The sequence below is a fragment of the Hemibagrus wyckioides genome, linkage group LG27, assembly GCF_019097595.1.
Source record: "Hemibagrus wyckioides isolate EC202008001 linkage group LG27, SWU_Hwy_1.0, whole genome shotgun sequence".
In the NCBI taxonomy this organism is placed as follows: Eukaryota; Metazoa; Chordata; class Actinopteri; order Siluriformes; family Bagridae; genus Hemibagrus; species Hemibagrus wyckioides.
The window spans coordinates 8,320,650-8,334,178 of NC_080736.1; the positions used below are offsets into that span (position 1 = coordinate 8,320,650).

At 41.1% G+C, this 13,529-nt stretch overlaps 1 protein-coding gene across 7 annotated transcripts in view; it reads left to right on the plus strand.

The window, feature by feature from the left end:
- Nucleotides 1-2,093: 2,093 nt before the first annotated feature.
- The window catches only part of znf536 (zinc finger protein 536), a 174,403-nt gene continuing 162,967 nt past the window's right edge, over nt 2,094-13,529 (plus strand). Inside the window, exons 1-2 of one of the 7 annotated variants that reach the window (XM_058382022.1) lie at nt 2,094-2,558; nt 10,077-10,133. The gene's annotated coding sequence lies outside the window, so the exon portion shown is untranslated. Of the gene's footprint in view, nt 2,559-2,709; nt 3,229-3,609; nt 3,929-10,076; nt 10,134-13,529 lie in introns of those variants that run through there. The other 6 variants (XM_058382018.1, XM_058382021.1, XM_058382017.1 and 3 more) reach the window with 6 other exon arrangements.

Below are 13,529 nucleotides of genomic sequence, written 5' to 3' on the forward strand. Positions count from 1 at the left end.
TATATATATATATATATATATATATATATATATATATATATATATATAAACCATCTTCTACTCAAAGTAATTCCTTAATGAATAAACAATAAAATATTCAGCAGGCTGAAGAATCCCTGTCACTTCTGCACCTGTTGCAGACATGAAATCATGTGCTGAACATTTCTGGACACCCTTTTGATTCTTCATACGTCCTGATATTTGCACAGACAAAAAGTGATCAATCTGAACCTTCCAAACACATGGGTCAATGTGACGAGTTTGCATTTTTATTTATTTATTTTTTTATCCGTCTGTCTCTCTCTCTCTCTCTCTCTCTCTCTTTCTTTAAATCTAAAATCTATAAGGCTGGCATTAGCTGAGCAAAGGCAACGAATCCAAATTTGTTTGCATTAACAAGACACAAACAGGAATGTGATGCCCAAGAGAATTAACAGAAGTGAGGGTTTACTTTATTATTATTATTTTTTATTTTATTGTTTTACAAAATTAAAAATTACACCCCCCCCATTAAATAAAATAAAATAAAATAAAAAAGGTTAAGCTCCTTTGTATACGATGTACTCCATGTCCTATATGGTTATAAATTTGCATGTTGAAGTCCATATGGCAACTTCCTTTTTGACCTGCTTTCCCATCGAAGGCGCTTTGTCTGGCCTGTCACCGATAAAGAATCACTTGACTTTGCTCTAACAAGTTCAAAAGAAGCCGAGAACGCGCTGCTGATCCATGGAGAATGGAGCAAAGGAGCACCCCTACTGCTCCCACTATCACTCCCATAGAGATAGTGATATTATTGATGGGATGGTTATGCAAATTTCTTTAGAGACAAACTTTTATTTTGGAATTTGTTCAAAAAAAGGAATTTCATACACATCAAACTGGAAAATGCAGGCAGAATTCCTAGCCATTTAAGGGGGCAGCATGAGAATCTGATTTTCATAGTGCATAATGAATGTGCTATCTTTAAAAAAAAGTATGTTTTGTCTGGACAGAAAGTGCGGAGGAACTGATTCCTCACTCGGGGTGCTAATAATTATTAATGCTCCTTTGGAGAAAACTAGAGGTATACATGCTGAGTTGCTAGTTTATCCATAATTGGATAAGAGTACTTAATAAACTGGCATTTTAGGATATAAACACAGAATACAGTATGTATATGTGTGCACACTACGATATTAGGTGAAAAAACAGTCGTGTGTGTGTGTGTGTAAGAAGAAAAAGTAAGCCTGCCACTTAAAGCTAATTTAAAACCCTGCAAATATATATATATATATATATATATATATATATATATATATATATAGTCATATTTTATATAATTATGTGTATGTGTACAAAAAATAAATCTCTGCAGCATGTCTAAGGTGAGTGATCAGCCTCAGCAGTGCTCATATTATATAAAATACACAGTTTGTAATTAGATCACTGTTCATAATCAATTCCATTGTTTTAATATGAGATGATCAGTTGTGTAAGCACCGGACCTGGAACAGCATACAGCACGTAAAGCCAAATTATAAAGGCAAGTCAGTGCATCATGATCATCTCGTGGGTGTTTTGGAAGGGCAGAGGACAGAGGACAAGGAGGCCTCTATCTCCATGGATTATAAAGTTCGTCAGACTGAGTGTCTGTGGAAGTAATGTTAGGCAACTGTTTGCCCCCCCCTCCTTTATAACCTATTCACCTCCTAATCCCTTCCGATTGCAAGGTATTTTGAATAATTAATCAATCATTGGCCGAAAATCACCCATCACTGTCCTTCCCCCTCATTGTCCAGCTTTCTTTATGCCCATGTCTGCTATCACCCTCACGAAGTCACATGCACTACAAAACCAGCAGTCCACCAGAGCATTTGATACTTTTTATATTATTCTTATTCTGATTATTATTTTTTTTTTCCCTTCAAAACCTTTTCCCATAATTACACCATCATCATTATATAATCTTACAACAAAGACCCCGTTGAAACAGCAGCTTTTGTCGACTCTGGGACACTGAACGTATTATTGCATGTCCTACACAAGCACAATCTCTCCTAGCATCCTCAACACCATCCTCATCCTCCTGAGCGCTGTCCTATCTCTGAAGTTCAGCCCAAAAACTTTTCTGCCCTCATCCAAGTCTCTTTTATAAAAGTCAATTGCCCCCCCTCGACTTGTACCTTTGGTCTACGTGGAGCGTTTCCTTATTGTTAAAGCGCAGAATGAGGCTTTGGTGCTTCTGCGCCCCGCCGAGTGCCAATTTAATATAATATTTACGCATAGACGTGCTTTTGATCCGTCTGGTTTAAAAAGCGCTCCTTAGCACCGTGTCAGAATATTAATTCTCATCAGGGAGGGTGGGAAAAAAAAAAATCACAACCCGCGCTGTGCGTCCGTAATGCTGCGACTGGCAACATAACTGCCTTATTTACATTAAACACGCCGCAAGGTTACAGTGCAGCGGAGCGCCGCGCTTTATCACTCCGGACTTCTCTGACTGATGCTCGCCTTTCCGCTCCTTTACTCTACCCTGGATTTTTTTTCTTTGGGACTTGGGACACTTCTCCGGAAAGGTAAAAAATCTCTCTCTCTCTCTATTTTTAAAATATAACAATTTCCCCCTTCAGCAACACAGGGTATACGCACAGTATTATTTCTGATACGACGGAGCCAATTAAGCGGCGTGTGAACAAACAAGAGCGCCGATGTGACGCGGGGTTTAATAAGAGTCTTTACAGCGGGACAGTCGGGGTCAATAAGAGGCTGCGATGTAGCAAATGTTCTCCTTCACGTTGGGGGGATTAGAGATTATTTCTAGAGCAGTGGTGTCGTTTTGTCCGCGGGTTCGCCTTGTAGACCCGTCGGAGTCGAGCGAAGCGAATTACACGACAATGGAGAGCTGCTCTTAAACGCCACGGCGCGTTTCACCTACCAGACAGGGGGAGCGCAAGGCGAGAGATGGAAATGTCTTGCGATGCCGGGTGACTGGTATCAATGAACGCGTTGATACATAGAAAAAAAAAGCTAATCAAATAAAGGGCGATTAAAATAATTCTGCGTGAAGCGTGCGGAGCTGTGAGATAGGGATCCCGGAGGCGGACGCTCCTAACAGGTCCGGAGCGCACTTTTCTCCCCCTCTTTTCGGCTCAGCAGAAGCGATCGCAGGTCAATCATGTGGGCCGCGCTTCAACATTTAGACAAGACGAGCTTCACGCAGCGCACGACTTTCTTTCATATATAAAGGTAAGAAGTAACGCGCTTTATGTTTCGGGATGCTTTTATGCGTTTTACGCGTGTGTGTCTTGTGCAAAGTGCAGGCTTAGTTTGTGTACATTGTCGCGGCTGTGCCGTTATGTTTTAGTCCTCTTGTTTATGTGATTAAATAAGGCGCATTGTAATTAAATATATCTAATAGCGGGGAGTCTTTAGTGCGCGGTGGTCGAAGAAGAGACTCAAATCGAAAGCGAGCAAAGAAGCGGTCGGACTTTTCAGTGCTCATGAACTTGAACATGATGAACGTGATCTCTTTGATTTTATTTTTCTAGTCCGTGCTTCATGACTGTCTGACGCGCAATGGTGATGAAAGGCAGGCTGTGCGTAAAAGTAACGCGCCCTCCACTTTACTACTGCTGACCGGCTGGATGTGGAGCTGAGGAGAAGAAGGAAAAAAAAAACAAAACAAAACAAAACAAACAAACAAACAAAAAAAAACTTTTCTGTCCGAGTCTCCGCTCTAAAACTTTCTCGCTACCCGTTTTCGTGTGGAGTTTGGGCGAAGCCTCATACAGATCTCGTGGGAGCTGAGGCTTGAAGTTGCCGTGTGTTCAAACTTTGTGCGCTGGATTTGCCGGTGAGACCTGCCATTTTGTGCTCGGATCGAGCCGCTCAGGAACATTATGCTCGGAGGGACGTGATGATGATGATGGCATTCAACAACCGAGGGGTAAATGTCATAGGAGGCTTTAACAATCCCTTTTCTATCTAAAGAAAACCTGCACGTATTGGCAGAAAATGGAGATTTTAACGACTGTCGAGGGCGTAGTCGCTTTGGGAAATAACGCATTTTTACGAGAAAAACAGAAAGTTGCGTGGCTTCAGAGAGAGAGAAAGAGAAAGACAGACAGAGAGAGAGAGAGAGAGAGACAGAGAGAGAGTGAGAGAGAGAGAGCGAGAGAGAGAGCGAGAACGAGCGCCGAGCACTGCCATGTTAACAGCATGAAATATGACATTTAAGTATACAGGGGCGGTAAAGGTTTTCTCACATCATAAATTTTGTAGACATTATTATATATTTAGAATAAGTCTTAATATCCACATGCTTTCTTGCATTCATTCCGAATTCCTTAAAAAGCGTTCAACTGTATCAGAATTAAGACAAGCAGAATAAAGTACGCAACATCGGCGTGCTGTTTTATCAAATGCACAGCATTAGGATTTTCCAAATACAGAAAAGCCTTTATAAATAACCAGAAAAGCACCACTGTCCCATAGGTCCATCACTCTAACTGCAGGTGTCTCCTTCTGTCCTCAGTGTGAGTTTTTAAAGGAGACAGCAGACCATTTAAAAAGATAGATAGGAAGAGATGTGACCCTAACAAGTGGAGAGCTGCAGTGCATTAGAATTCAGGGTGCAATTTATAAAATGCCATTTAATCACTTTATCATTGTGACTGACCATCATTTTCCTGCCTTTATTTTTAAATTTCTAAATTTGACATTTTATTTTGTTGTGCCATATCCCAATAAGTTGAAACGAGGTAACCTATCCCCCCTCCACCAGCATTCCTTATTAAAGCTAAGGGTCAGGAACAGGTTGTGCAGACGCGCAGTGTAAGTAAGACACCATCATTGTTAAACTGTATTTTGAGAAAGATATTATGTGTGTAATAGTGTCTGGGCGTAGACATTTTTTTCTCAGCTCAGCTTTTCATTTTTTGATTTGACATGCAGTCTGCTCACACGCTTCAAACATCTAGTATTACACCCTATACATATGTGGGGTCAGATTTAATGTGCCCCCGAAATGTGGTGTTTTGGACATGAATAAAAAAAAAATTAGAAAGAATATGTGCTGTGATCATTTAGGTCGTGTAGAGTAAAGGATTAAAAAAAATAATAATAATCAAGAGAACGCAGCATGTGTACGTGGGATTCTATATGAAGTGAGTTATAGGCCGTAATTTGTGCAATTATTATAAAGGATTTCTCGGCACACGGTTGATTTTTTAAAATTCAGAGATAAATGATATTTTAATGCATTTGTTCTATCATTAAACTTTTTTTTTTTAGAAAAAAGCTATACCCTGTGATTAAAAATGTATATGTCTAATTTGTAATTTTTTTTTTACTAAATATAGTTGATTAATTAACTTAAAAATATGAACACATTATGCACTAGCAACAATTTTATATTTTTTACTCGAAGTTTTTGTGTATTGTCCGTCGTGCTGCCATTCATTCAAATATCAGCTACATATTTATTATTTTGGGTGGAGAAAAAAAAGAAATACTCAAGTCATTGAAATTCAGTGAAGGAGGAAGCGTTATGAAGACTCTTGTGAAAATGCTCTGCCAATAGATCCGATAGCAGTTCGACAGGGCTAAACAGCCCAAGCCAATCCTGTCAAAATGTCTCCTCCCTGGTGTCTCCGCTCTCATTTACATATGCGTCTTGTGCTCGTTCGGCAGGCAGAGTGTGTGTTGCGTGGTGGAACTTGGCAGAAGCCGGGAAAGCCAGTGCGTCCCCCCGGTTTGTTCGGTGTGTGGAGGTGTGTGTCCCTTCCCTGCCTGGTGCCATGTCTCTTGGCTGAGCAGGGGGCAAGAGTGAGGCCGAATGACCTGCGCTCATCTCTCCCCCTCCCTCTCTCTCTCTCTTCCTCTCTCTCTCTCTCGATCTCTCCAGGGCTGTCAGTCTCCGGCTCAGCCGACTGGATCCAGGCTGGAGCCTTGGAGACGTGATCAAACAGCCATTCCACACTTAAATGCTTCTCTGCTCCTTTTAATTGGAGGAAATTGTCTTCCAGATGCCCGGGCCTTAGTCAGGCTGCTCCGGGGGGGGGTGCCGGTGGTGGTGTGGCAGCAAGGCCGGGACGATTAGGTATTAATTGATATGTGTTGTGGAGACCCCCCCCTCTTCTGTGGCTCGGAACACTAAGGCCTTTCCCCCGAGTGGCAGCAGAATCCCTACACACCCCGAGAGCCGTGTTTATTTATTTGGGGTGCTTGCACGTTGCTCGCGGGCTAACACGCTGGCATTAGTCTCTGCTGAGGCTTTTTAGTAACCTTGATGAGCAAGGTTAAGTTAAATATATGGGAAATGGTAATAAATTATCCCTAATCACAATAATAGTGTGAAATCAGTGTGGATAGAACAGTTTAATGGTAAGATTATTTTTAAACTTTACAGAGATAATGCATGACATAAATGTTGGATAAATTAAGTACTTTTTAAATAGGTAGTAAGGTGGAGTTTTGTTATTTATTATTATTATTATTATTATTATTATTATTATTATCAAGATTTTTGTTGCCTTTGTCTTCAGTAAGATTTTTTTCTTTTTACTTACCGAATATTTTTCCTCTTCAAAGTTTCTTCTATTGCTGTCATGTTATAAGTCAGGGTGTGGCAAGACAATAATCTGTAGCAGAAATCCTTGTTAGCATTGTCCCACCATCACACATTTAAACTGCAGTGCCTTACTTTACTCTTTAGGCCTGTCTTTTTGAATTGATTAAGCTTGTAAGACCCATCATTCAATATCTGTCATGCAGTGCAGAAGACGCAGTTCATCATGTCATCGCACGCAACATACAAATGGGAGTTAGTTTGTGACTACTGACAGTTGTCAACTTTTGTCTTTAGCAAATAATTATAGTCGAAAGAAGAACATTTAATGCTCTGCGTGTCATTTATTGTCATTTATAGTTGAGTGCTGATTTGTTAGACATTCTGTATGTGAGAGAGTGTGAGAGAGAGAGAGAGAGAGAGAGAGAGAAGGAGAGAGAGAGATAGAAGGCTAAAGAGTGGAAGTTTTTTGAACAGGCTAATCACAGACATCAGTGTGTGATCTAAGAATAAAGAGTGCCCTGACAGATGAGGTGGTGACGAATGAGCTTGTCTCTACTGCCTCGTGCCAGGGTGCCACCAGAAGGAGCGTCTGTCTGTCTGCCGGGGTAGAGAGAGAGAGAGAGAGAAAGAGAAAGAGAAAGAGAAAGAGAGAGAGGGAGATACAAGGGGTCCAAGATAATACAATGTTCTCTACCCCACCCTGAGGCACTTTCCATGAGGAAATATATCGAGTAATGCTGCTTTCAGGAACACTGAGAAGTGCAGAATAAGCATGCATCACAGTAAAACCTAACTTGAGCACAGATGACAGAGCTGAACAGATGTGTGCAGATGCTTTTTATTCAAGCAATTTTTTTTTTTCACTCCTTTGGGACGCTTGCAGAGAGAATGATTGGGCATAAGTTTCTTGCTTTCTTCCTGTCTTTCTGTCGTTCTTTGAGATTCTTGGGAATGGCTTGATCATATAGACACATGATGCAGTTAAATAATGACCCTACATACCATCTGAACCTCGTCTCTCAGTGAAGAGCTCAGCAACTGGTTGTTGCTATGCTTGATTCTTCTTAAGTGCCACTTCTTGGGGAAAAAAAAAAAAAAAAAAAAATCGGAGCTCACAACCCCCTTTAGATCCATCGATATTTTGAGGAACGTGAGCATTACATTTCTTAGGAACTTCATTCTTAAATCGTGATGTTTTTTTGGGGGGTGGCTCTCTTTTTTACTTGATCTGACCTAAAATGAATGAAGCTCAATTCTCCATCTGGCCTGTTTATGAGGAGGTGTGGTTTGGAGGTGCGTCCTCATGGCCTGAGAGCGAACGCTCGGCCCCTCGGCTCAATAGTAGACTGTGTTGAGTCGCTGGCGTTTACACAGCCTTGAGAGAGACAGTCGGAGAGCCTCAGCTTCGGCCTTGCCCTTTAAGCCAATGACAGCCTTCTAATCACTCCACATCTTTCTCCATCTACTTTTTTTTTTTTTTTTTTTTTGTTTTTGTTTTTGTAAGATGCTTGATGATATCCGCTCTTAAATTTACACAGCTTTTCTGGGATGGTTAATAAAAATGTTGCAATGTGTCGAGTGCAGGGTGAGGGGATGATCTGCTGCTGAGCTGTCGAACAGCGCAAAATTACAGCCATGTCATCTCACCAGACAAGGGCTTTGTGCAACCAGGCAACTGTCTGTCAATCATAGGGTCTAAGCACATAGCCTCATCCTTGTTTGAATTCTTTTCAGGGCTTTTTAAATGCCGAGAAATACCAGCAAGGCCACAGATAGCGCTAGATTCCTCCGATGGCTCAGTGGGATAGTTGAGACAAACGGATATCTATGGTACGAAGTGTCCCAAGATAATTAGAGGGTTTAATGATGCCTGTTCTCAAGCTGTTTCCGGGTCATGACCTTAGAGGGTGGGCCACTAGAGAGGATCCCCCTTGAGGGATCTGGGCAAGATGGCTGCCGACAGAGAGTAAAGAGGGCCCCTGCACCTTTAATTATGATCAAGAGGTTTCCTCCAAAGGACGGCAGGAGTGCAGTTATGTTGCCTCGTAAATCTGCCCCTGATGCCGTATATTGTGTTGAACTATTACTGTACACTATTATACTGCATATTCAACTGGCTCTTCAGGACCTGATTTGCATAATTGGATCTTTAATGAAACTTGCCTTGTGGAACAAAAAAAATAGAGGAGAGGAGGGGAAGAAAAAGAAGGGGGGGGAAAAACCCAGCATTTTGGAATGATAGGCAAACCCCAGTGAGTATTTATCAGGAAAAAAGTTTCACATGGTTTTGAAAGAGCAAAAAAAAAAAAAACGAGGAATACGGTGACCTGCTCTTTTTTTCACACATATGAAAACACACACACACACACATCAGTGGCCGTGCTACAAATAGGATGAGAAGTGCTTCTGAAAGCTGTACATTCCCAGCCAGGTCTCGCGGGTTATTACTACAATAGCTGGATTTCTTTAGCCTGGGGGATTTTAGGTTTGCTGTCTCCACTCATTCTCTCGACTTGTTACTCGAGGAAGATGGGCCCTTTGTAGGGGAACACGTGTCGCTCGCCTGTTGGAATTCCACCGCCGCAAATATTTTGACAATTCCTAATCGTGAGCAGTCAGATTTTAAACGGGGCCCAGACCGGATCCAGACTGTTTGAATCGAACGTGTTAAGTCCGGCCTTTTTGATCCGACTTTGCTTTTTTCTCTCTGTACTCTCACGTGTGTGTGTGTGTACATATATCTGTTTTAAACTACATTTTTATTTATATTTCTTCATATATTTATCCGGATGTATTTAAAGGTCAGTCGTTGCCACGGGCTCACATGTGTTCCATATGTTTCGTGTTCCATCGCCTCTGATTTACTCTGCTTGTTGTTTTGTTCGGGGTGGCGGGGTGGCGTGGGGGGGTGGCGTGTTCTTTTATTAGTTCATTAAAACACACGTGCTTTTTAATTTTTTTTTTTTTCTCCCTTTTTTCTTCGACTCATGCAGGTGAAGGTTAAAATGCTGATAGCAGCACTTTGAAACTGACGTGACAGCCATGGTTAATGAAATGTTATTTGTGTTGCCGTTGAAGTACCTATCATTTAAAAGTGATGGCAGGGTGGGAAAAAAAAAGCGATATAAAAACAGTGGAGCGCTATTCAGCGGCACTGTAGCATGAGGGATTTGGATGAGGGAGTGCGGTGCTGTTAATCAGGGAGCAAGGTTAAAAATGGATATTAGCTAAACGATGATGATTTATCCATGAGGGAGGAGCAGGCCAGAGACACAGGGGTGACACTACTCCAGAAGCCTGAGAGTGGATCATGTAGTCATGGAGGTTCACAGGTGGCTATTAGAGTGATGTTATGAAGAGGAGAGAGAGAGAGAGAGAGTGAGAGTGAGCAGGAGGGATAGAAAAAGAAACTGCACAAGTGTTGTAGCTGTCATTAACCCTGAATGGGAAAACAGCTCTATAATCCTCTTTATCCTTCTCTCTTCTCCCCTCTCTCTCTCTCTCTCTCTCTCTCTCTCTCCAGACTCGACATTTGGGAAACCTCCTCTGACGACCTTCTACATCTCTTGCTATCTCACAGGTAGGACCCTATTATTCCCTCCCTACACCATATTTTGTGTTGCACATCCTTACACACACACACACACACACATGGTCAGAGTGCTTGTGCTGTTGATTCCCCCGGTAATGATGTCACAGCGATAGTGGAGGAGAGCAAATGTCTCCTGATTCCACCATTTAACGGCTGGCTGAATTGGCTGATAATGATAGCATTGGCGTCTCCAGCCGCACAGACAGACCAGACCCTGTGAATTAGCGAGAGAGAGAGAGAGAGGGGAGGAGAGATAAAGAGAGAAGGCTAGGGAGGGAGAGAGAGAGAGAGAGGGCAAGAGAGAGAGAGAGAGAGTGCAGAGAGAGAGGGAAATGGTTTACAAAGGAATAGAAGGCAGTGATGCCAGAAAGTGAAAGATAGAGACGTTGTCATAAAGAGAGGGTGATGTACTTAACATATCGGCGCCATGCACTTGAACAAGCCGCTAGAGATGTGTGTGTGTGGCAGCGGTGATAGCGAGATGTCCGGCTGTCTGCAGGGCTCTTTAGTGCTTCGCCACATTTCTTCCTGAGCTTTGAAGTGAAAGATGAGGTCCATATCTTATCACGAAACTGAATAGAGTAGAACATTTATTCAATTAAATTCAATTAAATAGTATATGTATAACGGTTTTTAACAATAGACACGGTCACAGAGCAGCTTTACAAAAATCCGGATGTAGATTTAGATCCCTAATGAACAAGCCAGAGGAGACAAGTGGCAAGGAAAAACTCCCTGAGGTGACATAAGGAAGAAAAGAACAAGAATCGAAAGGGAAAGCGTTTTCTTTTGGGTGACACTTCTCTTCTAACTGCATTCTGTAAAGACAAAAACGCTCCAAAGTTTGTTGATTTGTCGCTCGCAGCAGCCCTTTGGTAAAAGAATGCAAAGGAAATGATCCATTAAAGCAGGGTCACAAAGTGGGATCCCTCCTTCTCTAAATTTAGTTTAAATGTACTCTTATTAAGATTATTAATAAAATCATTCTATTATGTATTCTATATAATATTCTGTTAATATCCTTTATCGTTTATGATTATTATCCAGTTTGGTTTAACCCAAACCCGTCAACATGGCCCGCTGTAATGTGTTCTATTGGTGGAAAATTCAGGAATATAGATCGAAAAAAATAAACAAAAAATTATTACACATATTTAATTAATGCTCATGAAATAAATCTAAATTAAGTGGTATGTGGAATTTATTTATATTTATTTATTTTTTTAGAATTCTCTGGCTGAAAAACATAATCCTAAATTAAGGGTGTTATGTAATAATGCGCAGAATTGTGGGAGATATTTAGAATATTGGGAGTGTGTAGGAAAGTGAAGGATTATTCGATTCAGACTTGACTTGATATTCCAGACACACCTGTAGTAATATTTAGCAAAGTCTTACATTCTAGAAAGGCTGTCAAAAAATCTGCTTTAATATGAAATGCTGGTCTCTGCGGAGGAAAAAAATATAGACCACCAACTTTAAACCATTCAGGAGGGTCGGTCATATTGCATGTCCATTCAGATCGCTCTCCTTGTCAAGCTCCAGGCGTTTATACTCTAACTATTCGTTTGTGGGTGTGGTTTTGGAGTGAAGGGGAGGAGCTAAATTTGTTTGAATTAGAAAATTGAAAACGTTCTGCCACCTTTAAGAAATATATTGGCTTGGCAAACATATTAAGACCTTCTCAGACATCTATATGCTGTGTTCATGAAGTTTCTTTTGATTTAAATGTAATATTTATCTTTTAAAGGCATCATTTAGCCATGCATTTTAAAACACGTTCATTTTTTCAGCTCACTGAGAGTCCTAATAGAGTATTACTGGTTTTTTTCTGGCAAAGCAAAAGTAAATAAATAGATCTGAATGTTAACGAATGTTCCAAGCTTTGAACACATACCCTTCTGTGAAGCACCTCTCTCCTCACACCACATTTCCAGGCCTGCAGCGTCGCTCAAGCACACCGAGACAACCTTTAAGTATATATGTGTGTGTATCTTAGGGCTGTTTTAGGACACTGAGGTTTTTTTAGCGCGGCGAAAGGATATCGAGGAGGTTCAGTGTCACGGAGACAGAAATGTGCAGCACTTTATACGTTACATTACACACTGATTGACATCTCAATGCTTTCGAATGTCTTTTCAACATCCCTGGGTTAATGCTTTGAAAGAGCGCATGAATTGCTGAAATGAGAAATTCTATGAAAACTGTTGTGTTTCTTTTTCCAAAACAATCGAGCGTAAAAAAAGTGATCGTATTATACATAGAAAAATCGGAAGCTTCGGTATTTTCATTTTCTCACACACACACAAACACATTTAAACATTTGTACATCTCACCTGCCATGACTGTACGGTAGCAGTACTTTTGTTTGTGGAGACCTGTCACTCCTGTGAAGACTGTTTTAAAGTAGCTGCTGCTGAAGGTGAGAGTTAAACAGTATTTACTTTAGGGAATTTGCCTTTATCTGCGTTATTGCCGAAGTGAATTTTAAAAGGCCTCTTGGAGAGAATTCCCCTGACGTGCGGATTCCTTTACACCTTTTAAGTCTTAAGATGCTTCCTCCTCCTCCTCCTCCTCCCTCTCCTCCTCCTCCTCCTTTTCACACTATGCTTCAGCATTTACACCGTAATATATTCCATGCATTTTCGGAGCAATTTTCTCAAATTAGCCACTTCAAATCTTTCTTGTTCTTTCGTTTTTGATCGCTTGACGTTGTTGTCTGTCTCTTTGCCCCTTTGTGTCTCTTTGTTAAAGCTGTTGTGCCAATCGGTGTAATTGGGAGAAAGCTAAGTTTAGTGAGGAAGGAAGCGTCTGGGAAACTTGGCCTGTTGGAGAAAATAAGGCTGTCAGTATGGATCAGCAAAACGGCACACAGACGATCCAATCACCTCACTCTCCTCAGCCTGAAGCGCAGGACATGGATGAAAGAAATCCGAGCCAGTTCAAGCCGAGAACTCGGGTTTCTCTTATACTTATAAATCCACTCAAAGTGTCAGAAAATGTGTCAAAAAATAGACACGAGGCTAACCAAGGTCAAGTGATTTTGTACAGGATGTATCAGTTCCTGTCTCTGCCCCGCTCTGTTGGATGCTGTACTTGGAAAAGTGCACTGTGCTAGAAGAAAGTGCACCAAGATGTACAGCAGAACAGAATTACAGAAGCCGGTCATTCTGACCACAGCTCACGTTTGCATATTTTTATTTACTCAAAGCCTAAATGAATGGTCAGATCAAACGTAAATGAAATTAGAAAATTTGTGCAAATGGTACATGACACAGAAATGAATTTATTTGTCTTATATATGCTCATTTTACACCAGGGATTTATTCATATATATTTTCAGTTTTCCCTCGTTTGGGGCAGGATTCCTCTAAAGCATCTTTT